This window comes from Mus pahari, chromosome 13, assembly GCF_900095145.1.
Source record: "Mus pahari chromosome 13, PAHARI_EIJ_v1.1, whole genome shotgun sequence".
Taxonomy (NCBI): Eukaryota; Metazoa; Chordata; class Mammalia; order Rodentia; family Muridae; genus Mus; species Mus pahari.
The window spans coordinates 64,279,246-64,304,024 of record NC_034602.1 but is presented as its reverse complement, the minus strand read 5'-3'; positions in this window follow the sequence as shown (position 1 = coordinate 64,304,024).

The following is a 24,779-nucleotide window of genomic DNA, read 5'->3' as shown; positions in this document are numbered from 1 at the left end:
ATCTTTTAAACATTTCATTTTGATCAACTTTGTATATTCATGTGTATTAAAATATCGTGGCACTAAATGTCCCCCCTCCCCTCCCCCTGGTTTGCTGTATCCGGTCAAGGCATTTGCCGGCATCATCGTGATTAACTCATGCAAATAGCATGGGCCAGAGACAATTATTGCCTATTTTTCTGCCTAATTAAATTTCTGTTTTCTAGTATTACATTAATTTATTTTTGGCTCCTATTTCTGTAACCAAAATAGTTACTGTATGTGTGTGGCATTCACTTGATTTTGTTGCTTTAAAAAAAAAGAAAGAAAGAGAAAGAAAGAAAAAGGCTTGTAGTTTTTAATTTTAATTTTTTTAATGTAATCAATTTAAACACTTTAAGCAATACTGTCAGTCTCAGGAAATTTCACCCACTTTAAAACTCTGCCTCTAGAAGTGTTCGCAAGAAAAACTAATAAAACAGGAGTCGTCTTCCTAGAGAACCCTATCTAAATATTGTCACATGAGTGACCTTCACGTCTTGGCTATCACATAGGAGCCAGTGGTGAGTTCCTGAGCAGGGCACCGTTCTGAACGGAATTCTGAAAGCATGAAGACCCTGCTTATCAGACTCGGGAAAGGCAGAAGCACAGATGAGGCAGGCGACACCTATGTCCTGCTGATAGTGTACTTCAGCCTGTGGAAGAGAATCCAGACTGCTGCTGGGGAAACAGCACCTTGACAAATATCAGTGACCAGAATGGGGAACCAGCTAGTTAGGCGTCACATGAATTCCTTGTGTGGGAGCCTACTAGTTAGTTATCACCTACAATTCCTAGAGTAAGGATCTGGCTTCCAGCTCGGGGGTCCCCTGAGTACTGGTTTTTAGGAGTAGGGCTGTGTTCCGGGACTTTCTGGCCTGATTTGTGGAGATGTAAGACCCCGAAAGGAGGAACTCCCTCAGGTCCGGAACTCTCTTGGGTCCCCAGAAATTCGAAATACACCTTGCTGTAAATCACATGAGGTACTTTATTTAACGAGGCCCCGGGTCGACTTGTATCTCACGCAGGAGACAGAGGAAGTCGACCCAGTCCCTCAGAAGTAAGGGGTTCTTATAGGGTTAGGGTTCGGGGGGCGGGGAGAGTTGGTGCAGCCACAAGTGATTGGCTCATTTGAACATACAATGCAACAAGATAGTACGTGTGCGCCAGCCAGAGTGGCAGAATTCCAGAGGCCGGGGGCATAGTCTGGGGCACCTCTGGTCAGTGTGTGACCCTGAGNGAACCGGGGTGAGATGCCTCCTTGGCAGAGTTTATGAGCTAACCTTGACAGCCCCAGCTGGCTCCGGCACTCCTTTCTCTTATCTTCATGGTCTTGTTAGTCTTAGCGGCCGGGTGGGCTCCGTAAAGTCTGGACTNTGTCTTTTTACAGTGTTCGGCCTTGAGCCTTTGAATTTTATTTTTAGTCTCAAACATAGGAAGATGGGTGCCTGGCTGGGGCAACTGAGATAATTGCCTAGCTAGCTGTCAGGTGGAGGAACAGAAGACCTTAACTGCCCTAAAAGAACAAAGGCTCATTTTCCTAATGATCTGGGGAACAGGTTTTGGGGAAGTGTTAAAATTTAGGGCTCCACAGAGACCCTGCCTCTCAAAAATCTGAGCTGGATGCAATCCACTTTCTACCCACATCCATGAGCGTAGGTCCTGCCCCGTGATCAAGAACAAGGCCCACAGTTGTCATAGCCCAGGCTTTTCAAGCCAGTGACTTCAAAAGGTCCATGTGTGGACTGGAAATTGGGAGTTGAGTCCGTGACTAGACCTCGGTATCAAAAGACGACCCTACAGGCCAGGAGCAGGGACCAGGCAGGTAACTCCAAGTTTCTTTGTTCTGAGCCTTTAGTTGGATTTCTATGCTTGACCCTGACTGGGACAAATGGGCTGTTGGGAAAGCACCTGACTTCCAGGATAACCCAAAGGAACAGAAGACCTTCTTGGGAATAAGATTTTCTTTCCTCAGCTGTTTTCTTCCTCTGTCAAATGGACTTCAGAGGTAGGCCTGTCCCTACAAGCCACTCAGGGAACTCTTTCTGGAGAATGAAGTCATCCTCTTCATCCAGAGCTCTTCTGTCCTCATGGATGCTTAAAACAAGTTTAACAGGGCTGGGGATATGGATCCGTTATATGGCTGCTCTCACAGAAGATCTGGGCTTGGTTCCTAGAACCCACATGATAGCTTACACCCATCCATAGCTTCAGTTCCAGCAGATCTGGATGCCCATGTCTGACCTCTATGGGCACCAGGCATGCATATGGTACACATACACACACACAGGCAAAACACTCATAGTAAAATAAATCTTAAGCAAGCAAACAACCCACACCATTAGTAGGGAATCCCAGGTCCATGGCTTCATTCTTACATGAGTGTGAAAACGTTTGCTGAGTCACTTTTCTTAAGGGTAAACTTTTATTTCAAGGACAGTACTCAAAGAAGACTACTTTTCCTAATGATACCCTAGGTGGAAGGATTCTTAATTATTTAACACTTGTGAAGGTATAGAAAGATAAGACCAAAGGGGTCCCCCTTGTTTCTTACCTCAGAAAAAATCTGCATAAAATGGAATCTTTAAAGTTTTAGAACTACCTCTTATGGGGTAGGCAGTGGCATTTGGCACAGATGCCCTATTCAGGGCCTTTCCTTGGGGCCCACTTTTCCTCGATGCTTTTAGGGTTGCATGAGCTTCCGTCTTAGCTCCTACTGTCAACAGCAAAAATTTAAACAAACCCATTATGTTTCACTAATGGATTGGAGTATTTTGCCTTTTACAGAAAGAATTAACTTTCTGGGGCTTGGAGAGAAGGCTCAGTGGGACAGCGTGTATGGTTTCAGAAGGACCTGAGTTGGTTCCCAGCAGCCATATCTGGCAGCTCACAAACGCCTGTAACTCCAGCTTTGGGGGAATCTGGTGCTTTCAGCCTCTGTGGTCATCCTTACCTACATGTGTGTACACAAATGATTAAAAATAGATCTTCTCAAAAGTCATTCCTTTGAAAGTCCAGATGGTGCCTCTTGTAAGCTCAAGTATCTATGTATTCTAAGCAACATGTTTACATATTACCAAATCATTAGACTCTGTCCAGACTTATCAGAAAAAAAGCAAGGCATGAGTCTTGAAGTTGTGTGGTCAGTAGTATTATTGGCTTTCTAACAAGTACTGGGATTTTTAGGTGCCCATCTGAAATACAGTGCTTTTGGACTACACCCGAGGAACTTATAAAAGGATGAAGATTAACTTCATTTTGGTGATGAGACACCAGGGTCAGAAATTATATGAGAATATATAGAAAAGGTTGCTTAATTCTGTGTTCATTTGCTACATGGCTGAAATTTGTTACCTTGGAGCATCATGGCATAACACGGGTTTTTTTTACTTTTCATCTCTCAAGAGTGAGCATACAGGTTGTATGGGAATCAAAAAGGCAGGCAGGTGTCATAGGCTGGGATCCCATTAGGTTTCACCTCCTTGTGACAGTGGGAATTTGGAGATTCAAATGGAGATCCAGCTCTGACTTGGTTGGAAGCAAAATAACTCAACAATTAAAATCACCATGTCTATAAATTCAGCCAGTCCAGCTGTAGTCACATTCTGGAGGCTATCTTAATGCTTCTTGCTGGAGAGAATCCATGTTCTGAACCAACTAAAAATGACCACCAGAAGAATTGGAGGATGGGTGGGGTCAAGTTGAAGCATGTGGAATGCTTGGACTATACATATTAGAGTTCATTCTCCAGCTCTGTGTGTGTGTGTGTGTGTGTGTGTGAGAGAGAGAGAGAGAGAGAGAGAGAGAGAGAGAGAGAGAGAGAGAGCGCCTGGTTGGACCTAGAAGACTTTGGCTTTGGATGTTGTGGGGATCCTCTAGAAAGGACAGATCGCCCCTCGGGATATTTACTCAAAAGCTGGGACTTTGGTAGATACGTCTTCTGTGAAGCCTATGATGGCTCTGAAGTAGGAACATTCTGAAGAACCTGTCCTGGGGTGAGGGCCTGTGTGGACTGCAGGAGAATAAAGGCATAGGTTTGGAGAAGGATTTGGGAACAAGTTAAGACTCATTATCGCTTAGTTTCTAGCCTTGGGGTGCCCTGCCACAATTTGGCTATGGTACCCTCACCATTAAGGGACCAGGATCAAACTCAGATCCTATGCATCATAGGCTGTTACTGCACTACTGAGCTACATCTCATGCCTGTCCTGAAAAGTCAGATGGGACCCAGGACACAGACGTTTAAAGGACACAAAACACAGCTATAAGTGACAAAATGTTGTGACAGCCGTTCAAAGAAGTCAAGCCTCAAGAATCTCTGGCATCTACACACACACACCACACATTCACACACACACATACCATACACACATATCTCACACATCTACACACACACACCACACATTCACACACACATACCATACACACATATACATCTACACATACACCACACATTCACACACACACATACCATACACACATATCTCACACATATACACATACACCACACATTTACACACATACACACCATACACACATATCTCACACATATACACACACCACACATTCACAACATACCATACCATACATACCACATGCACACACTACACACACACCACGTAGACACACACTGCACACACATACATACCACACATACCACACATTCACACACATACCATACACACATACCACATACACACATATATACACACACACCACATACATATACCACATACACACACACATACCACATAGACACACCGTATAGACACACACCACACACATACATACCACACATTCACACACATATATATACCACACAGTCACACATATTATACACACAGCACATACACACATATATACACATACCACAGTTCACACATACATATCATACACACCACATACATGTACAAACACTATACATTCACACACACATACCATACACACACACCACATATACACACCACACAATCACACATACATATACCACATATACACCCCCCCATATACACCCCCCCACATATACACCACACACACACACCACATATACACATCACACACACATATAGACACCACATACACACACACCCCACATATATACACCACACACACACATCACATATGCAACACACACACACACACTAACACACAGACTTCTGTGTGGATCAGCAGCAATTCTCCATGTGGAGATGAACTCTAACATGCAGAGACCTTTCTTATGAGAATTAGGCAGAAAGACTACACAGGCCAGTAAGGGAAGATCTTTGGAGACAGCTAGGAGCTAGCCTGAGAAAGCTTCTGTTTGGATGCTGACAGGAGCTGGCCTGCTGCTCAGAGCTAGGCCATGGGTCTCCTTGCCTGCCACAAGCAATCTCACAGAACAGCAGCCTTAGACAAGGTCACGCTGTGACTATGAGGAAGTCAGACAAGAAACAAGTCTACTTTATAATTTTCTCTAGGCGCAGGCAAGAACAAGGTCGAGGTGTAAATGGTAAAATGCTAGCTAGCGTTGCTCCCGGAGTCTGAGTGAGGAGAGATGCTGTTTTACCAATTCCCACTCTGTCTCCTCTTGCATCTGACCCAGATATCAAGATATACAGAGAACCACTCTGCTTTCTGATGGTGCGGCATCCTGAAAAGCCATTGTTGCCTTCCTTCACGGACCCAGCCGGAGGCTCGGGCTCTTTAAGCTTTAAGACCCCTTTCGTAGATGCCCAGGGTTCTGTGTAACACATGGCCCCAGCTACAGTGGCACTGGACTCAGCTTAACATCCTAATGGTGTGGCTAGTCTAGCAGTAGGAAAGGTAAGTCACTTCCTGTGCCTTGCTGGTCTAAGAGTGGGAAGGAAAAAAAATTGACCGTAGTATACAGCGATTTTTCTCTGAGGGGTCCGTTGCATTGGTCTGTATGCCAAGTCTTCCGATTTCGAGTAAACAATGACTTTAGGCTTCCCTCCCTTATCAAAGGAGCAGAGTTATAGAAATTTCTGGAAAGCACATTGGCGAGAGCCTCCACAGCCACTCTTGAAGTCCCTGTGGCTCAGCTGTGTCTGTCTCCGGAGCCTCTGAATTTGCTGAGGCACCAGAATCCCCACTGGAGGGTGAACCCTGAAGCGGGACTTGAGAGCCTTCCCAACGGAAGTCCAAAAAGCCCACTCGGCCTTGATAGAGGTGGTCCTAGTCCCTCTGGATTGTATTATATACACTCAAAAGTTTTCCACAACCCTAAGCTTGGACTTGGACCAAGTACACGCCCTGGGTGTAGAGTTGACCCAGGACACAATTGTAGAGTGTGGTGCCCTCTAGAGAGAATGGCCTAAAACACCTCCGAGCTTTCTCAGAAGAGCTGTGGCACAGTTTCCTACTAAACAAAACCCTAAACTAAAACATCAAGCCAAGGGCTGCTGTTGTGAAGGCAAGCCAAGGCTGAAGTCAGAGCGCTCTCATCTTTCTGCAGAATAAAGTAAGAGAGTGGAGAAAGTGGGTCCTTGGACTCAGTGACCTGCTTGTCTCTCAAACCTTGTGTCTCAAAAAGCGGTTGAGTGGAACACATGCATGATCCGGATGGGTCTGCATGACAGGGACCTGAGAAAGACATTGATTCCACTCTCATTGAACGTGTTAATACTAAGAAACAACCTCCCAATGGGGGAAAGAGGGGAAAGGAAGGAGAGAACATAAGAAATGGATGGAAGGGCTTACATCAAAGACCTAGGAGCCACCCTCCTATTTTAGGAAGTGTTGACAAACAGCCCAAAGTAAGCGTGTAAGGGGACATAGCACAACTTCAATCCTCACTGTCCTGCCCAAGGCCAATAGCTGGCTTCTACTGATCGACACTTTGACACAATGCTTAGCAACCTATGGAGCTTGGCTGCCAAAAATTACAAGATGAGCCAGTGTGAATGCTTACGGGGTAGAAGTGCTTACCTCCCAGCCTTGCAACCCTAGTTAGATCCCTAGGACCCATATGATAGGAGAGAACTATCTGAGTTCTATCTGACTGTTCTGAGTTGTCTTCTGCCCTCCACACACACATGCATACACACAATGTAAATACAGACACATAAACATGCACATGCACACAGATGTATACATCTGGGCACACACATACACACAGGGGTACATACATGTGACACAAGTACATACACATAGACATGCACACACATGCATATATACATATGTTGTACACAGACATGAGTACACACACATAAACATGCACATTCACACAGATGCATACATGCACACACATACATACACACACATGGGTTCATACATTGAACATGAGTGCACACACATAGACATAGACATGTGCACAGATGCACACACACTTCCGTAAACCGGTAGAGAAGAACCCGTTTGCTGTTGAAGAATTTCTGGCATTTTGGAACCGTCTTAGATTATTTTTGCCAGAGATGTTTGTTGTTGTGTCTGCTGATGCCCAAGTCTAAGTCAAGTAAAAGGATGCTGACTACATGAGCCTCCTAAGTCTGTGAGTAGACACAGTGGGGGAGTGAGGCATCGGACAAGAAGTCTGCCGTGACATTCTGGGAAGAGGAGCTGTGAAGAAGCAAACAGTGGAAGTGTGAGAAGCACCACTAAAGAAGACTTGCGAAGCCGAGCTGGAGGGATGTGGAGAAAGAACTCGCTCTTCTTCCGAGGCGTGACTACTGAGTGGCTTTTGTCACATTCAACACTCAGTGGAAGCTGCCTCGTGGAATTTATCTTAGAAAGAAACTTCAGGGAAGGCAGACATATTTTATGTCTAAGAAAACTTTCTTATCATGGGGGAATTAAAAATGCATAAAGGTAGAGCAGACTATGGAAGGAGTCTGAACCCACAGTTACTGAAGCTCCTGTTAGGGGCAGAGCCATGCTCTGAAAGATTCAATAAGCTCCGCTCCAACACCAGTTTCCACCATGTTAGTTAAAGAGCTGAGAGTGAAAAGGAGAGAAAGGGGACTTACTCAAGTGTGGCCAGACCTAGAAGGAGAACAAAGAAAGGAGTCTAGTGACCCCCCAAATCTCCCTTCCAGCATGCTGAGTTCATGTGTATGCTTAATGTATGCAGGAGGCATGCATACATAAGTAGTCATAGTCCAAATGAGGTCCTGCCATCACTGCCTTGGCCCTGCTAAGTTGTCAGAGCTGTGTGAGGTTCTTCTAAGGAGACGACTTCCTCCTGGGCTTGAGACTTGAGCCTTTGTCGTTCCCCAACACAGGGCTCCTGGGGCGGGGGATAGAATTAGTTCCTCTGTCCATTTTATTTCCCCCAATAGTCTGAGAGCATAAGTTCGTCTCCCTTTTCATCCAGCCTGCCAGGAGGTTATAGCAGCCCACAGGAGCACAGGCCTCCCTCCCTGCACAATGAAGGGAGAGGACTGGAAAGTCACCCAATATTGAGCCTCAACTCCTCAGGCTTTTCCAGCCCTGTTCAGATGAACACAGGAAGTGTGAATGTGGTCCAGACGACAGCCAGCTCTAGAAGATGGGCCACTTGATCTGTCATCTCTCCTAAGCTCAGCTGCAGTGAATGGAGTGGTGATGTACATTTGAAAAATTACAATGAAAGTAGTTATGAATGTAGTTTTTACATACATGTGTATAAACAGGACACTTTTGCATAAAACAGGTCCTTCATCTAGGTTTGTTAACTTTCCTATTACCCCTTATTTTTCTGAAAATTTTTTCAAAAGGATGGGTCACACAACTGGACAATGTGCAGAGAATGAGACCTTGGGGCACTTCATCAGACCCCCTCCCTTCAGGGCTCAGGGAACCCTGTGGTGGAAGAGGAGGAGGAAACATTGTAAGACCTCGCGGGGTTGGGTGAAGTGGAAATTTCTGGATCCTGTAACAACTCAGCTGTGTCACGACACTGTCTTGTGAGGGGGCATGTGATGGCTTACCAAAAAACAGACGTTTAAGAGGGAAAGCAATGGTTAGAAGGAATAGAAATGGAACCCCCAAACAGTGAGAGGATGCTTTTACATTGTTGGTCTTCATTGGTCTTTGTTGGTCTTGCTTCGAAGATAGGAACACGCCAAAGAACTTCTTGTGGTATTCCATCTGATTCTGGACTTTCTGGATCATTATTGATACACGTTTGTTGTTTGCTATTGAACTGCACTGCTGATTACAACAAAGAGTGTAATCGCCCCAAGGAGCTCTTCTAAATAGGCCCACAACTCCCTTCTATTAACCGTCTTACCTCTGGTCTCCCTTACCGCTGGTCGGTGGGCTAGAAGGGAGGCTGCAGTGTTTAAGAACCCTAAATAAGGTAGGTTTTGAAAAATCTAAGCCTACAGACGGGGACACCAAGAACACAGTGTCATCCAGACACAACAGGACGGAGGCACATTTGAGCTCACAGGGACTGTGGCAGTGTGCTCAGGGCCTGCAGATCTAAGAAGATGGGGTCCTGAGAAGGAGGATAACTCAGGCTCGAATTCTAATCAAGAAGCTATCTCCAATAGACAACCACTTGCAAAGAGAAAAGTAGTTTTCTCTAGTGAGTCTCACTGGGTGTAGGATGACACTTAAGGGTGGGCCCCATGCTGAGCAGGGGATGCCCAGCACGAAGGGAACTCTGGAATTTCTGAAGATTTTGCTTTGGTTTGTTTTTTGCCTCATATTGCTTTGTTTGGACTATTTCCTTTCCTTCCTTCTTTCCTTCCGTCCTTTCTTTTAACTTCACTGATTTTTATCTTGTATATTAATGGGTTTAAATTTTTTATTTTTAATGGTGTGTGTGTGTGTTTCTTCTGTCTTTTTCTTTCTTTTTGTTTGTGGATTTGTTTTCCAGAGAGGGATGGGGAGACGAGTGTGGAGTTGGGTGGGTGGAGAGGGTCTGAGAGGAGATTGAGGAGCGGACACCATGATCAGATAGATTGTATTAACATTTTTATTTTCCACTAAAACAAAAGGAGCCAGACTTAGTGTTCCCATCTGTCCCGCCCTTTTCCTGTGCTGTTTTGCCTAGTGGCATGTCATAGGTCCCTGGATAATGTTTAAAAAATGCCAGAACAGAAGGGGGGGGGCGTTTGATAATAGGCCTGATTTTTCCAAAGGAAATCCTGACATCATAGCCAGACTTGCTTGCGAGGTTTTTCAAGTTGGTATCATATAGAGTAACAAGGAGGACCAAGTGACAGTTACCCACACTGAAGCAGCATTTCCACACTGTGGTAATCCACACAAGAGAAAGAGTGTGCGACCTCTGTGTATTGTGTGTTTGTACGCGTGCACTGGTGTGCATGCATGTGTATGCATCCATTTGTGGAGGCCAGAGGTTGACACTGGGTGTCTTGCTCAATCTCTCTTCAGCTTATTTGTTTGAGACAGGGTCTCTTTGAGCTTGGAGCTCATGTGTTTGGCTAGATTGGCTGGATAGAAAGCAAGGCCCGGGGGTCCTCTTGACTCCGTCTCCTGCCCTATGTTGGTTACAGATGCATGTGGCTACTCTAGAATCACATGGGCACTGGGAATCGGAACTCAGGACTGCACGATTATGCAGCAAGCATGTTGCTAACTGGCCCATCCCCCAGCTCTGGAAACTCCATTTTAATTCTACATTAGCTTCTCCCCTGAATTCTGGATACATCACCGCCCCCCCCCCCAGGGAAGCATGTGGGTGCCCCTGCTGCAGGGTCTGGGGAGGAAGAAGGAGGATGCGGTCTTAGCAGTCAAGTGGGGAACAGAGTTAGAGCCTTACATGTAGGGCTTCACCTTCCATATCTTCCAAATGATATAGAACTGTGCATGTGGGCATGCATGTGTGTGCATGTGTGCTGCTTTAGCATGTGAGTCAATAAAGATATGCTCCCCTAAAATGATTGTAGAAAGTTAATTAAAGAGAACAATGAAGCTTTTCAATGAATTTTTGAAATCAGAGATAATTGGTGCTAGGAACACTCTTCATACCGAGTTAATATTGGAATTTCGTTTTGTCATTTCGATAATTCAAATATACACAGATGTATTATTTTCAGTAGTGTTTTTGGTTGTTCTGTTCTTAACAGCTGCTTTGCTGGAATTTTTCATCTGGAATTCTATTCAAAGAAGCAAGAATAGGGCTCTTCATAGAAATGAGTTAACCTCCCAGCTGACATCAAGTTTCCGTTGAGTTCAAACTTAATTTATAAGATATCCAAGGGTGTTGGTGGATTGTTGAGTCCAGATGTTTTTGTAGAAATGAAATTCTCATGAAGAGATTTGTGGAACTCCAGAGCAGAGTTTGAGGTAACATAGCTCAAAAACCTGACATTTCAAAAATCTGACATTTTCAAAGGCAAGGTTTCCCTCTGACTCTCCATTGAGAGATCTCAGCCTTTGGGCTTTCCTCATATGGCTCATTTCCCCCAGAGAGGTGGCATTGAGCTCATTTGAACTCAGTGTCACTGAAGATGGGAAGAAACTGAAGTAGCTGCATGTTCTCCCCAAGTTCCTGCGTTCACACCTCACCATCACCTTGTCCCCTCTTGCTGGCGCATCACAAGTGAGGTCTGAGCCAGAGCCAAGTTCAATCCCCACATGGGAGGCGGACTTCGTTGGAAGGGAGCCCATTTGCCCTTCTCTGCACTCTTTGTGTCACCTGCTTTCCTGCCCCGACACACACTGTGTCCCCGAGGCACTGTGCCTTAGACTTTATTTTTCGTCTTACCTTCCATTGAGAATTCCTCATTCAGTGACCTATGACCCAGACTGTGTCTCAACTGACTGTTTCCAGCTGAACCAATAGACTAATGTGGTTGATATCTTGGCTGGTACTTTTTTTTTGCAAATATATATTATTCCTATCACATATTCATTGAGCAATTATCTTGTGCCAGGCAGTAAGTCTGCGTTCCTTAGACTCTTCATCATTGTGACAAGGACTTTGTAGAAGGACTTATCTTGGCTGTGATTTTTAAAGTCGTAGCTCCTGCTGGCTGACTCCATTGTTTGGGGGCCATAGCAAAGAGGGTGTGGTGAAATAAAGTCACTTACCACAGGGTATTCATGAACCAGAGAGGCATAACAGGAAGGAGCCTGGGACAGAATGTACCCTTACAAGACACATCCCTAGTAACTCACTTCCTGTAACTACACGACACCATCCACAGTTCCACCCCATGCCAGCAATTCATTCAAAATCTATCACTGGTTTAAACCATTGACTAAGCAAGTGGAGAAAAGGTCCAATGGTTAAAAACACTTGTTGCACTTACAGAGGACCCAGGTACAGTTCCCAGCACATACATGGTGGCTTATAACTACCTGTAAGTCTAGTTCTAGGGAATCTGATGCCCTCTTCTGACCCCTGTGGACACCAAGCACACACATGATATACATACATACATACATACATACATACATACATACTTATATACATACTTACATACATACATACATTTAGGAGAACATCACATGCATAAAATTTAAAAATAAATAAAAATAAAATTATTTTAAGTCATCGACAAGGTCAAAACCCTCCAGATCTAATTGTCTCTGGAACCCTCACTGACACACAGATGTGCATTCCGCACACCCACGTGCCTTTCAATACAATGAAGTTGACCACCATGATTAACTGTCACAGCACTTAGCATGAGTTAGTTCACTGGGTTCCTATAACAGCCTGGTGAGCTCACTGGTTTTCCATAGCAGCCTGTGAGACCTCCCTAGGGAAGGATTAAAGGTGAAGGAGTCATTGAATCTGCAGTTGTGTCTTGGTAGATGTGTCTCTTGGATGGACCAATGGCATTGCTGCTGTCTTGTGACTTCCAGTGCTCAGAATGCCATTGTGGTTAAACATTCTTGAAGCTGAGGCAGGCTCTTTCTGACTACAGCAAAGAGACCTTTGAAAGTTTCACATGCACACTCAGGGAAGGCCTATGTCCTCCAAAGACCCCGACTTCCTTATAATGCCATTTATGTTGTGCTTTTGAAACCCTTTGTAGGCTTTTCAAGATGGAAGATCTGATCCACTTGGAAGGGGAAAGAAAGGTTATCTTGCCATCATGAGTGTTCATAACAACTTCTTAGGAGATCAAGAGGCTGCTCTGTGCCCCTTTGGCTCAGTCCACTCCAATCTCTCTCTCTCTGTCTCTCTGTCTCTCTGTCTCTCTGTCTCTGTCTCTCTCTCTGTCTCTCTGTCTCTCTCTCTCTCTCTCTCTCTCTCTCTCTCTCTCTCTCTGTGTGTGTGTGTGTGTTGTGTGTATGTGTGTCCCTTGTCCCTTGTCTGAACACTTTCCTTCAACATTAAGAACCACCAAGAATCCTTTATGTAGTTGCAATGAGATGTGGGGTTCTCTTATAATCTTATATTTCTGAGACCACTTGGGGGAGGAGGGGTGTTCCAGAATCTTCCCAAGTCCAAACGATGAGGTGATTTAGAGGCAGCCTTTTACTCCCTACAAAAGACTAGATTTCTTGCTTTCCTTCTGCAATAACATAGCAGTTCAAAGAGAGGCTCAGAAACCAGAAACACAAATTAGCTTCCAGGGTATAGCAGCCAGCTCCAGTTTGTTTGCCAGCAAAATAGGGATCGCAACACACATCTGTCCAACCATTGCAGGGTTGGAATGGGGAAGGCACATGTGGCTTCTACAGTGATGTGTGTGACCACGTGACCAAAACAATGTGAGTGATGGATTTTTAAATTATTATTACTTGAAGATAGCGGTACCATCACATCTTCTGAGTAAGTACATACTTAAAAAAAAAAGATTTATTTATTTATTTTTATGTATATGAGCACACTCTAGCTGTACTGATGGTTGTGAGCCATCATGGGGTTGCTGGAATTTTTGAATTTAGGACCTCTGCTCGCTCTGGTTGATCCTGCTTGCTCTGTCTGTCCTGCTCACTCTGGTCTGCCCCAGTCACCCAGGCCCAAAGATGTACTTATTATTATATGTAAGTACACTGTAACTGTCTTCAGACACACCAGAGATGGGTGTCAGATCTCATTATGGATGGTTGTGAGCCACCATGTGGTTGCTGGGATTTGAATTCAGGACCTTCGGAAAAGCAGTCAGTGCTCTTAACCGCTGAGCCATCTTTCCAGCCTGTAAGTACATACTTAAATAGTAGTTGATTCTAAAGGTAGCTATTTAGCATCTTTTAGGACAGTACACTCTATAGATTGGGGCCTGGGGCATAGATGGGTGATTTGGTGGCCAATCAAGGAAAGACATTGCGAGTACCCCGGTATTTTAACTCTCACACTTTGGCTTTGAGGGAGTGAGTATTGGCCCAGGAACTGGTCTGACCAGGGTGTGTGGTTCAGTCAGTGTTTTCTCTAGAAGGGCTGCTTCTGCACTTCCTGGAAGCCAGAGGCTTGCCTGCCATAGCTCTTACTCTCCTGCATGGATCTGAGCAAAGGGCATGCATACACAGTCACATGCTACGGGGCCTACAGGCCCCATACAGATCTAGGTCACCTTAAATTCCATGCTCCAAGGTGGTAACAGTTTCATGATAGTAACAGAACGAAGAAAATCATAAACCAAAACATCATTCTCTCCCCCCCACCTCTCTCTCTCTCTGTCTGTATGTACTGTGGTGTGTGTGTGTGTGTGTGTGTGTGTGTATGTGTGCTGTTTGTGTGTGTGCTGTGATGTGTGTCTGTGTGTTGTGATGTGTGTGTCTGGTATGTGTGTGCTGTGATATGTATGTATGGTGTGTGTATGTCTGTGTATGTGCTGTGATGTGTGTATATGTGTATATGTGTGTGAACTGTAGCTAGGCAGCCTCAGGTACTAGCTCATGGTATTCTTAGTTTTTGAGCTGGTGAAAATTCCAGTCTATTTGGACTGTTGGATTTACCTAACAGTCACAAGATGTTTGATCAAGCACAGAGTCAGGCAGCAAACGTGAGGGCTAAGATGGCTCAAGATAAGAAGGCTCTGGGATTGTAATTGTAATGTTGACTGTCCACAGTCAGTGAAGCCCTAAACAGTTGATCAGCTTCATGCAATGTTTAACGTGGGTACGAGCTTTTCCTGAAAACTTCAGTTAGCACTTGTTATGTAGCCCAGGCTGGCCTGGAATTCACTATGCTGCCCAAGTTTATCTCAAAATCACAATCCTCCTGTCTCAAGCTCATAAGTGTTGGAGTTACTGATCGATTATGGTCTTGAGACAGGGTCTCCCTATGCTGAACTCTTGAGTCCAGTAATCCCCCTGCCTCAGCTTCCCAAGAGGCATCACTTCTCACAGACAAGAACTGTAGTTTAAAAATAAGTGCTGAATTCAGTGGTGGCAGCACATGCCTTTAATCCTAGCACTCTGGAGGCAGATGGATCTCTGAGTTTGAGGCCAGCCTCTTCTACAGAGCAAGTCCCAGGATAGCCAGGACCACACATAAAAACCCTGACTCAAAACAAACACATGAACAAACAAAAGAACCCAACCCAAATAAAAAAATAAATACACAAATAAATACGGGTTGACCATTAAGAAATATAATACAGAACAACCTTAAATCTCTTTAATTTTTTTTTGCCATTTTATTGCCAATGACTTAAATACATGTATTTTTGGTAAAATTAGAAAAATGGATACCAATCATGATTATAGTTAAAAATTTCAACTACCCAGTTAAATAGAGAAAATCCAGAAAAGCCCCATTTACTTAATCCACTTACATTTCTCTCACAAATGAAAGTTTTTGGAAAGCCCTTACCAAACTTCCTTCCTTGAACATACATGTCGGTATGTGGACCACACAACAAATACTTATACTGCCTTCTAAAAATTTACACTATTAGATTTTGTTCTGCGGCTTGCTACCCCCCACCCCGGATTGATAGTTTTGAAGCTCTTTATGGATATGTAATATGGATGTGTGTAATTTATTTAAAGATCATTTGTGACATTTTTGTGTTTGACTATTATAAGCAATCTGCTGTGAGTATCTTTGTACACCTAACTATGAATGAACAGGATTTTTTAAAATACTGTAACTTTTTCCACTAAGGATGAAGGATTTACACTAGCAAGCATAGTAGGGAGGATTGTATTCATGTCTGAGTGTCAAATTAGCTCAGAGAATGTAATTGATTAGATCAGACAGACTCATGAAATCTTCTGGACCATGAGCTAACATGGAAGCCGAGCACCACCTGGCTTTATAGCATGCCAAGCGTCTTGTGCAAGGTTCATGTTTGCCGAGACGCACCACCATCATCCAAGTATGGTAATATGAGACACACGTTTGAGTTTGCCAGAAGACAGTATCATTTGTTTAATGTCTGTCCTCATCTGATGTGCGGAATTCTTTCTTCTCAAGTTTCCGAAGCCTGAGAGAGGCTTGAAAGTTGATAGTGTATTTTTCCACTATGGCCCTTTCGACAGGGTCTAGAGTTTCCAGTGGGTCTAATTGTGAAACTTGCCTTCTTGATTTGTAGTTGTTTTGTAATCGTTGCCAAAGACACACCATAGACATTGTAAATGAAACAGGATTTACTTTCCCCCTTTTTTTGCGTGCTTATTTTTGAGATAAAAAAGCATACATCTAAAAGTTGAAAGTTGGGGTTTGGAAAGAAGGCTCTGATTCAAAGCCCTCAATGACATCTTTCTTCACTTTAACGTTAAGGTTTCTTGCATCATTTTGTTTGTCTGTCAGATAACCTTTGTGCTGGTGTAGTCTGAAACACTGAGAGACGCCAGAGGCACCATTGTCAGTCTAGAATTCAAATAGACTGTGCCCAAGGCAATGGGTAACTGACCTGACTGTACCTCAGAATAGCAGGAGGCTTTTACCATTGCCACCACCATCAATCAGCAGCAGCAAGCATCCCATGGCCACCACTACAGTCACCACCAACTCCAACACTGCCTATAATACTATCAACACCAACGACAACACCACAAACACCAATACCACCATTACCAACAACCACCATTACCAAGAATAGCAACATAACCAGTACCACTAATGCCAACAGCCGTGCCAACACTAATGCCACCACCACCACCACCATAGCATCACTGTCTCTCTCAACATCTCCTGGACCCAGATGCACTTGGCTGGAGTTTTGGCATGTTCATTCATGATAATTTATTATAACAATGGAGACAAGTTATTATGAAGTTGATAATAATCACAACAACAATGTGATATATAACACATTGGTGGTGATCTTAATGATATGATACCTAGGAAATTAGTATTATGTTATTAAATCAATTGTAATAAACTGACTAGTGCAATTCTGTTAATGTGCATAAATAAAACACAGTCTTTCTTTCATTCCCCAGGGTTATCCCTCTATGTTCAAGACATGTCAACAACAGAAGGGTCCCTTCACAGCCACCACCAACGTCTGAGTCCAAGCCATCTTCCATTCTTTCTGGCTCTGACTTTCTTGATCAATCCAATACACTCCTAGAATAAGAGCTTGAGAGATTTCGTCTACTTTGAAAGATCAAAACTAAACCATACCAAAAAGTTGCAATAGTGTAATAAGCATAGTTACTCCTCATGTAGATATTCTGATTTAATAACATTGTCATCTTATATCTACACATGTAAGATATAAGTATGCAGGGCCTTGGATGTGTGGAAGAAGAGAGTAGGAGAGAGCCCGAGTCCCACCAGAATTCCTGTGCTCTGGGCAGGTGGACATGGGTGTACTGCCGGATGCTTTCCACGCAGCCCTGGGTGGGTGTCTGGCTGTGTTAGGCCACTGACCCCACACGGCAGGTGGTGGACAAGGGGCAGCCCCAGGTACCAGGTTCTCAGCCTCCGGCAGTCCACGCTGGATACAGTGGAGGAGCTGAGAACAGAATAGGGGCCCCAGGGCAGCACTTGGCCCCTACTTGGATTTGTGGTGTTCTTAGCCGGCACGTTCTTATACCACCCCATAGCACTAGGATCAAGTTCAAGGAATTGGTCATTGATTCACAACTATTATCTTATAAACAGTGCACATTCATATTTTTGTCAGTTGGTTTTAAAAACATCACGGGCAGTCATTTCTTTCCTTCTAGGTGGTGATGACCCTGGACATTTTGTTATGTATCGTCAGCCTTTTTAAACCCCAGGCTTGCTTTGCCTCTTGAGTCAGCACTTTTGGAGGGTGCCGACCTCTGACAGACATTGGTGTTTGCTGGAGGAGTCCCCAGGAGCAGGTGACAGACCATTGGTAGGGTTTTCCTGCTGCATCTCATCAGAGAGCAGAGGGTCCTTTGAACCATGGTAGGTAGACGGTTTTTCTGCCAAGCTTTGCACACTCCAGGGGCATCTCACTGGGTTAAAGTTCTGGATCTCAGTCAATTAGGTCTTCTATACACATTGACCTGCTTCTATCCTGTCCTCCTTTTCCTTTCACTGAGTTCTGGCCATTGTGTCTAAGTTCTCAACCAAGTCAAGCATCTTCCATAAAAGCTTCTCCAGTATGTGCTGGTTCCCATTATTTAACCCATTCAGCCCAGGAGTTTAGCTATGGGAGAAAGTAAGGAAGTGTCTGGAGATGAGTTTGTTGTTCGTTTTGGTTTTTCACAACGTTTAGCTCCCACTTCTCATACCTTACCTTCTTGCCTTTTGGATAAGAGGCAGTGTGATGGTTAATCTGGATTGGCAATTGACTTGGGTTGAGAAACACCTAGATTATCAAAGCATACCTCTGGTGTGTCCGAAGAATGTTTCTACCGTCTAGTAAGTAGGTGTGGGAAGCCACTCTGAATGTGGGCAGTACCATCCAATAGGCTGGTCCTAAATAGAAGGGGAAAGATGGAAGCTCTGTAATGCAGACCTGCTTTCTTTCTTCCTACTGATCAACATGAGGTAAGGGCTTGGCTGTACCAAGCCCTTCTACCACAACGTTCCACTTCATTTGGCCCAGAAATAGTAGAAGGCAACTGACCATGGATAGAAACCTCTGAATCTGTGAGTTAAATATATTTCCTCCTTCCAAATAGTTTCTCTAACATATTTGTATAGCTATAATAACCAAACAATCACAGGCAGAGTATATGTACTTGCCATATGGTACTGCCTATTTTTAAGATTTGACACAAGCTAGAGTCATCTGAGAAGAGAGAACTGCAACTGAGAGGATGCCTCCATCGGATTGGCCAACTGAGAAGATGCCTCCATCAGATTGGCCAATCGGCACATTTTCCGAGTGTTGTCTTGATTAATGCTTGAGGTGGGATGGCCCAGGTGGTGACACTCCTGGGCCAGGTGGTTCTGGGTTGTGTAAGAGTGCAGGCTGAGGAAGCCAAGAGCAGAGAATTCAGTAACCACCATTTCCCAGTGGCTTCAGCTGTAGTTCCTGCCTCCAGGTTCCTGCCCTGACTTCTCTCAGTGATGGACTTCTAAGGTCTAAGGTGAAACAGACCCTTTCCTCTCTAACTTACTCTTGGTCATGGCGTTTTGTAACAGCAATTAAAACATAACTAAGCCAGTACACTAACTCCCACATAACTCCAGCAGTTCCTTGTTTTGTGCTTTAAGATTTTGGAGGCGTGGGTAGGCAATAAGAAGATCTAAAATGTAGCTTTCCAAAAACTTTAAGATATTTTGTGTTTTTACTTGAAACGTTCTTGGTCTCTTAGGAGTAGGAAGTAAGTGTGCTACAATTTATAAAGCTAGAGAAAGGTTAAATAATTCCATTTAGAATTCTTGGTAAAGATGGTGAGCTACTATTCATAATATGTGCTATAAAGGCCCACTCCAGGTTGAACACCTTGCTTCACAGCAGACCCTGAATACCTGATGGTCCAGAGATGGATCTGATCTGGTACAGGGGTGGCCCAGGGGAAGCTGATCACAAAGGAACAATGTTGGAGTCCAAGGCTGTCCACAGTCAGTGCGCCGGGAGATGAGAGCCTGGTGTCCTATGTGGCTCCTACCTGCTGTGCACCTATTCTCATTGGAGGGCAGATAGAAACTATACGTTTAGAATCGATGTATAGAAAAGTTGACAAGACATTGCAGATGTCCCTTGCATGCTTCATCCAGTTTCAACTGTCAATATCCCCCGTAGCCTCAGTATGTTCATTTGTTAACACTGAGAAACCAACATTGCCATGTTTTGACCATTAACTAAACTGCAGACTTCATTCCAACCTTCCCATTAATGAGCCCTTTCTGTCCAATGATGTAATCCAGGACACAGCATTCCACGTAGTGGCCATGTCTCCCTCGTCTCCTCTAGTCTGAGATGGCTCTGCGTTTCTTCCCAAAGGATGGTGCTCCTTTCCTCATCTTGCTTCTACTGGCCAGGCCAAAGAGCATTTTTTTTATTTCTTATTCCATGTTCAATTTTCAACAAATCACTAAGTCTAGCCCATACGTCGGTAAGACTAGAGATAAGCTAAATAGCCTTAATGGTTTTTAGTTTTTGTATTTGTTTTGTGGTTTTAGACAGTAGGGTTTTTTCTTTCTTTTCAATTGCTGTGGGATGGGGTAGCTGTAATGTTTTGAATCCTATCAGCCCCAGCCCGAATATCTCCCCTAATCCAGATAGCAAGCGCCTCGGTCTGATGTCACATTTCCTAACCACTTCACAGTGGTAAAGGATAGGCTGGGAAACTCATTTATGTTGAAGCTAGTTTGGATTTGATGAAAAAAGACTCTGTTCACTTACTTGTTTAATAAATATGTATTTGTTGAATGTACAGCATATGCTGTTCAGTGCTCCAGAGTCTGTGGATTGATGTCCTCATCTTACTGAGGATAAATATGAGCACAACCACTTATTGAGAATGTACTGCAAGCTGAATGCTAGGCTGGGTGGTCTGTGTTCATCAGTAAATCATTCTGGGAGTTCTGCAAGTAAATCTTTACTATCCCTAGATTATTCTATGTTAAAATTGCTTTGTAAATCTATATCTCATACATGTGTAATTTAAAAACTCAAGCAGCACCAATTGAGTCCTGATGAAACACAGGCATTCATCATTCTTAGATATATAGTAGCACAGAAGAACCACCCTAGTCTATTCTGGTCGTTTTGTATGATCATTGCTTCTGCATATATACATAATATAAATTATTTCGAAATTGAAATGCTATTGAAAAGATGTTTAATGCAAAAATAAAGCCAAGGCAGACCAGCACACAAAGCCAGGGGCTGACATTCTGACTGAACACTCTCACAATGACTACATGCCAAGAAACAGAACGCTGGCGGATCCTTCTGGAAGGTTTCCCACATGTCCTGCCCTAATCAAGAGCAGCCACTCCCCTTGCTTGCTCAGCAATCACTTTCTCGGGTCTTTAAAAATAATTTTGTTCCCTAGTACACATTGTTGAATACCATGGTTCAATTAAACTTTTTTCTTATAACTGAACTTTTTATTACCTTTTAAAAATTTTTTATACGATCTGTAGTCTGGACTGTCTTGGTTTTGATGTTGGAAGGCATCTGTTTTCGTTACTGTTCTCTTGCTGGTTATGGTTATGCCATAACCAAGGGAAGTTAGAGAAGGGAGCATTTGACTGGGGGCTTGCTTACAGTTTTAGAGGGTTAATCCATGACCGTCATGGTGTGAAGCAGATAGGCATGATGGCAGAGTGACAGCTGAGAGCTTTACATCCTGATCTATAGCATAGATGGAGAGACAGAAAGACAGAGGGGAGGGGCAGACACTGGGCCTGGTGAGAGCTTTTGAAACCTCAAAGCCCACCCATCAAGGCCACATCTACTCCAACAGTGCCACACCTCCTAATCCTTCCTAAATAGTTCCACTAACTGAGGACCAAACATTCAAACACATTAGCATGCTGGGTCCATTCTTACTCAAACGACCAGAGCATCTTTCATGTGGGCCTTGTCTGCCGTGCCTCGAATCCAGAGCTGGATGGATAGGCAAGTAGAGACACTGCTCTCAGAAGCATGTTTTCACTTCTTATTCGTCTGGAGAAAGACATACAATGGATCAAGCAATGGGAAGATAGGGATAGAAGGCTGGAACTAGAAAGGTTTGGTACTTGATAGTGATAGGCAAAATTCCACCCAACACATTGGCCTTTAGCAGGAGTGAAACAAAGTCTGTGCTCTGTATGTAGTTTTAAGTAATCATAAGAAAAATCTTTTAATAGGCATTGGAAGTAGGTGCTCTGGTATCTTGCCTCTCTTTAAGACTTCTCATGTAGTGGCTTTTGACCAAACTGGGTTCTCACTGCCTTGGTGCCTGTCTCTAACATGGGAATTGTCACCCCCACAGGTGGTTGTGAGGAACAAATGAGAAGAAATAGGGAAAGTGCCCCGAAAAGTGCCCGGGAAGCCTGGCACGACAACCCGGTGTTTGGCGCTCTGATTCTTCTCAGCCTAAGTCTACTGTCCACGCTCAGGATTTCTAACTCTTTTACTTGCTTTGTTCCTGGTGCATTGCCAGCTCTCGGTCATGTGACAGGATAAAATTAATTCGTCCACAGCTGCTCTTTAATCTCTGGCTATTTTCTGACTCTTTGGTAAATAAATTATCAGCCTTTAAACTAAATAATTAGTCCTCGCTTGAAAGAACTTGTATACATCTCCAAGGCCATGAACCATGGAACAAATTCTTTGTTTCCTGTGTTTATCCATAAACTTCAGGGTAACTACTGAAAAACCTACTTTCCTCTAGGGCATCTCAGGAAGACAAAACCCCCAAACAACTATAGCAAATTAGTGTTTGGCAGCCAAGAGGAAGCAGATGTTTTTCTATACATCCTGAAAACTTGTAAATTCTCTTCCTCTCCCTCTCTCTCAGTCTCTCCTGCAAGTGCAATTTTTTTCTAATAAATATATAATTACATATTAATAGCGGGTTCAGTTTCAGCCTCTGGTACAATGTGTTCAAGTCCTAACTCCTGATACCTGTGAATGTGCAGTTACGGTAAAGAAGGTAGACGCAATTAGTAGAGACCGCTCAGATGAGACCCCTCTAAACTTAGGGGAGGTCCTGCATAAAAACACTCTTCTCCACAGAATGGGAAGGCAACCAGCGAGGGGTACAGGGGGAGCCAGTGAATGTGAGCTAGTGAGAGGAGCGAGGGATGTACCAGGAACCAAGACCATGGGACAAAGATGGTGGCCTCTGCCAGAGGCAAGGCCAGGTGGTCTGAGAAACTGATTATATTCTCCACGTCATTAGAAGGTACCAGTCCCGGCAGCAGCTGTCTTCTGCCAGAAAAGAGAAGGTAAGTGTGAAGTCTTAGGCAGACCTTGAGAAAGTTAAGTGTTTACTAACTTAAGCCTCACAACAGAGGAACGCATGAGAATGGGATAGGGCTGAGGGGAGGGACACAGGCAAGAGGCCTCTGGTCTGACACCATCGCCTAGAAAATGCCATTGGTCCACAACGTATTATCCCATTCTTGAACTCCTATAGAACAGGAGTTCTCAACCTGTGGGTTGCGTTGCCTTTGGGATCAAACAGCCCTTTCATAGGAGCAGCATATCAGATATCCTGCATATCATATATTTGCACTGCAATTCATAACAGCAGCATAATTACAGTTATGAAGTAACAGCAAAAATAATTTTATGGTTGGGGGGGGGGTCATGACAGCACGAGGAACTGTATTAAAGGGTCCCAGCATTAGGAAGGTTGAGAGCCACTGCTGTAAAAGCATCTACTCTTTCTAGCTGTCTACACTTTCAGTTCTTTGAGAATTATATACAACATATTTTGATCACAATCACGCTTTCTCCTAACCCCCCTCAGATTCGTTCCCTTACTTCCCCTCCCAACCTTGTGTCCCCCTCCCCTGTCAAGACCAATAATCTTGCTATATGGTCTTCCACTGCTGTGTGATCAAATGACCTATGCTATTAGAGAAAAGCCACTTTCCCTCTCCCAGATGAATCTTACAGGACAGACATACAGAATTTCAGGCCTCCTGGGGCTACATAGTGAGACCATCTTAAAAAACAAATGAACAAACAAATACGTTTTACTGTAAACTCCCAAAGAGGCTCCACACAGAGAGCAGCTCTGAGCTAATAGGCTAATGGCTCTGGGGGGCAGCTGTCAATCAGGAACTGGAAGATGGCTACAGTGTCTCTAGGAGTTCCCCAGTCGATGAGCCTCAGTTACACACAGGATAACTTGCGCTCTCCTGTACATTCTCTTTTTTTCTTCTTACTTCCTAAGATGGCCTCGAAAATGAACACTTTCCATGTAGTCTTTTTCTCACGAACTCCTCTGAGACCCCGAGGACTGTCCTGAGAAAGATAACAATGCTTTATACTCTAACATGCTTGAGTCGAACCCCTCTGTTTCATATGGCTACAGGCCACTCTCATAACCGAGGACTTCATTTGCTAATGTGTTATCTTACTGCCTCTGCCTCTGGAGTAAAGGCATAGCCCTCCACACCAAGCCCTGGTTGCTTTTCTAAATGCCACCTCAAGCCAGGGGCCTAACATACAAAACATGAGCCTGTGGGCAACATTTCACATTGAGCCACAGCAGAAACGACCATGGCTAACAGCTGGCCCGTGTGTTCTCTTGTGAGAACCCTGTCTGCTCTCATTCTCCACTGCCAAAGCAGGGGTTCCCAGACACCTGCCAGATCATCTGTAGGACAGAGTCACAAAGCTGCCTCCCCAGTAGCCAACAGAGCTTTCCATTAACAAGTACAATAAGAGCAGCAACAGCCATTGTATTGGGAAAAACCATTGGCACTGGTTTTTCTGGTTTGTTTCATTTTATTTTAGTTTAAGTCCAGATGGAGACCCTCAACCAGTTGGGTAGAGGATGTTCCCTCCCTGCCTCCCTCTTTTCTTCCTTCCTTCCTTCCTTCCTTCCTTCCTTCCTTCCTTCCTTCCTTCCTT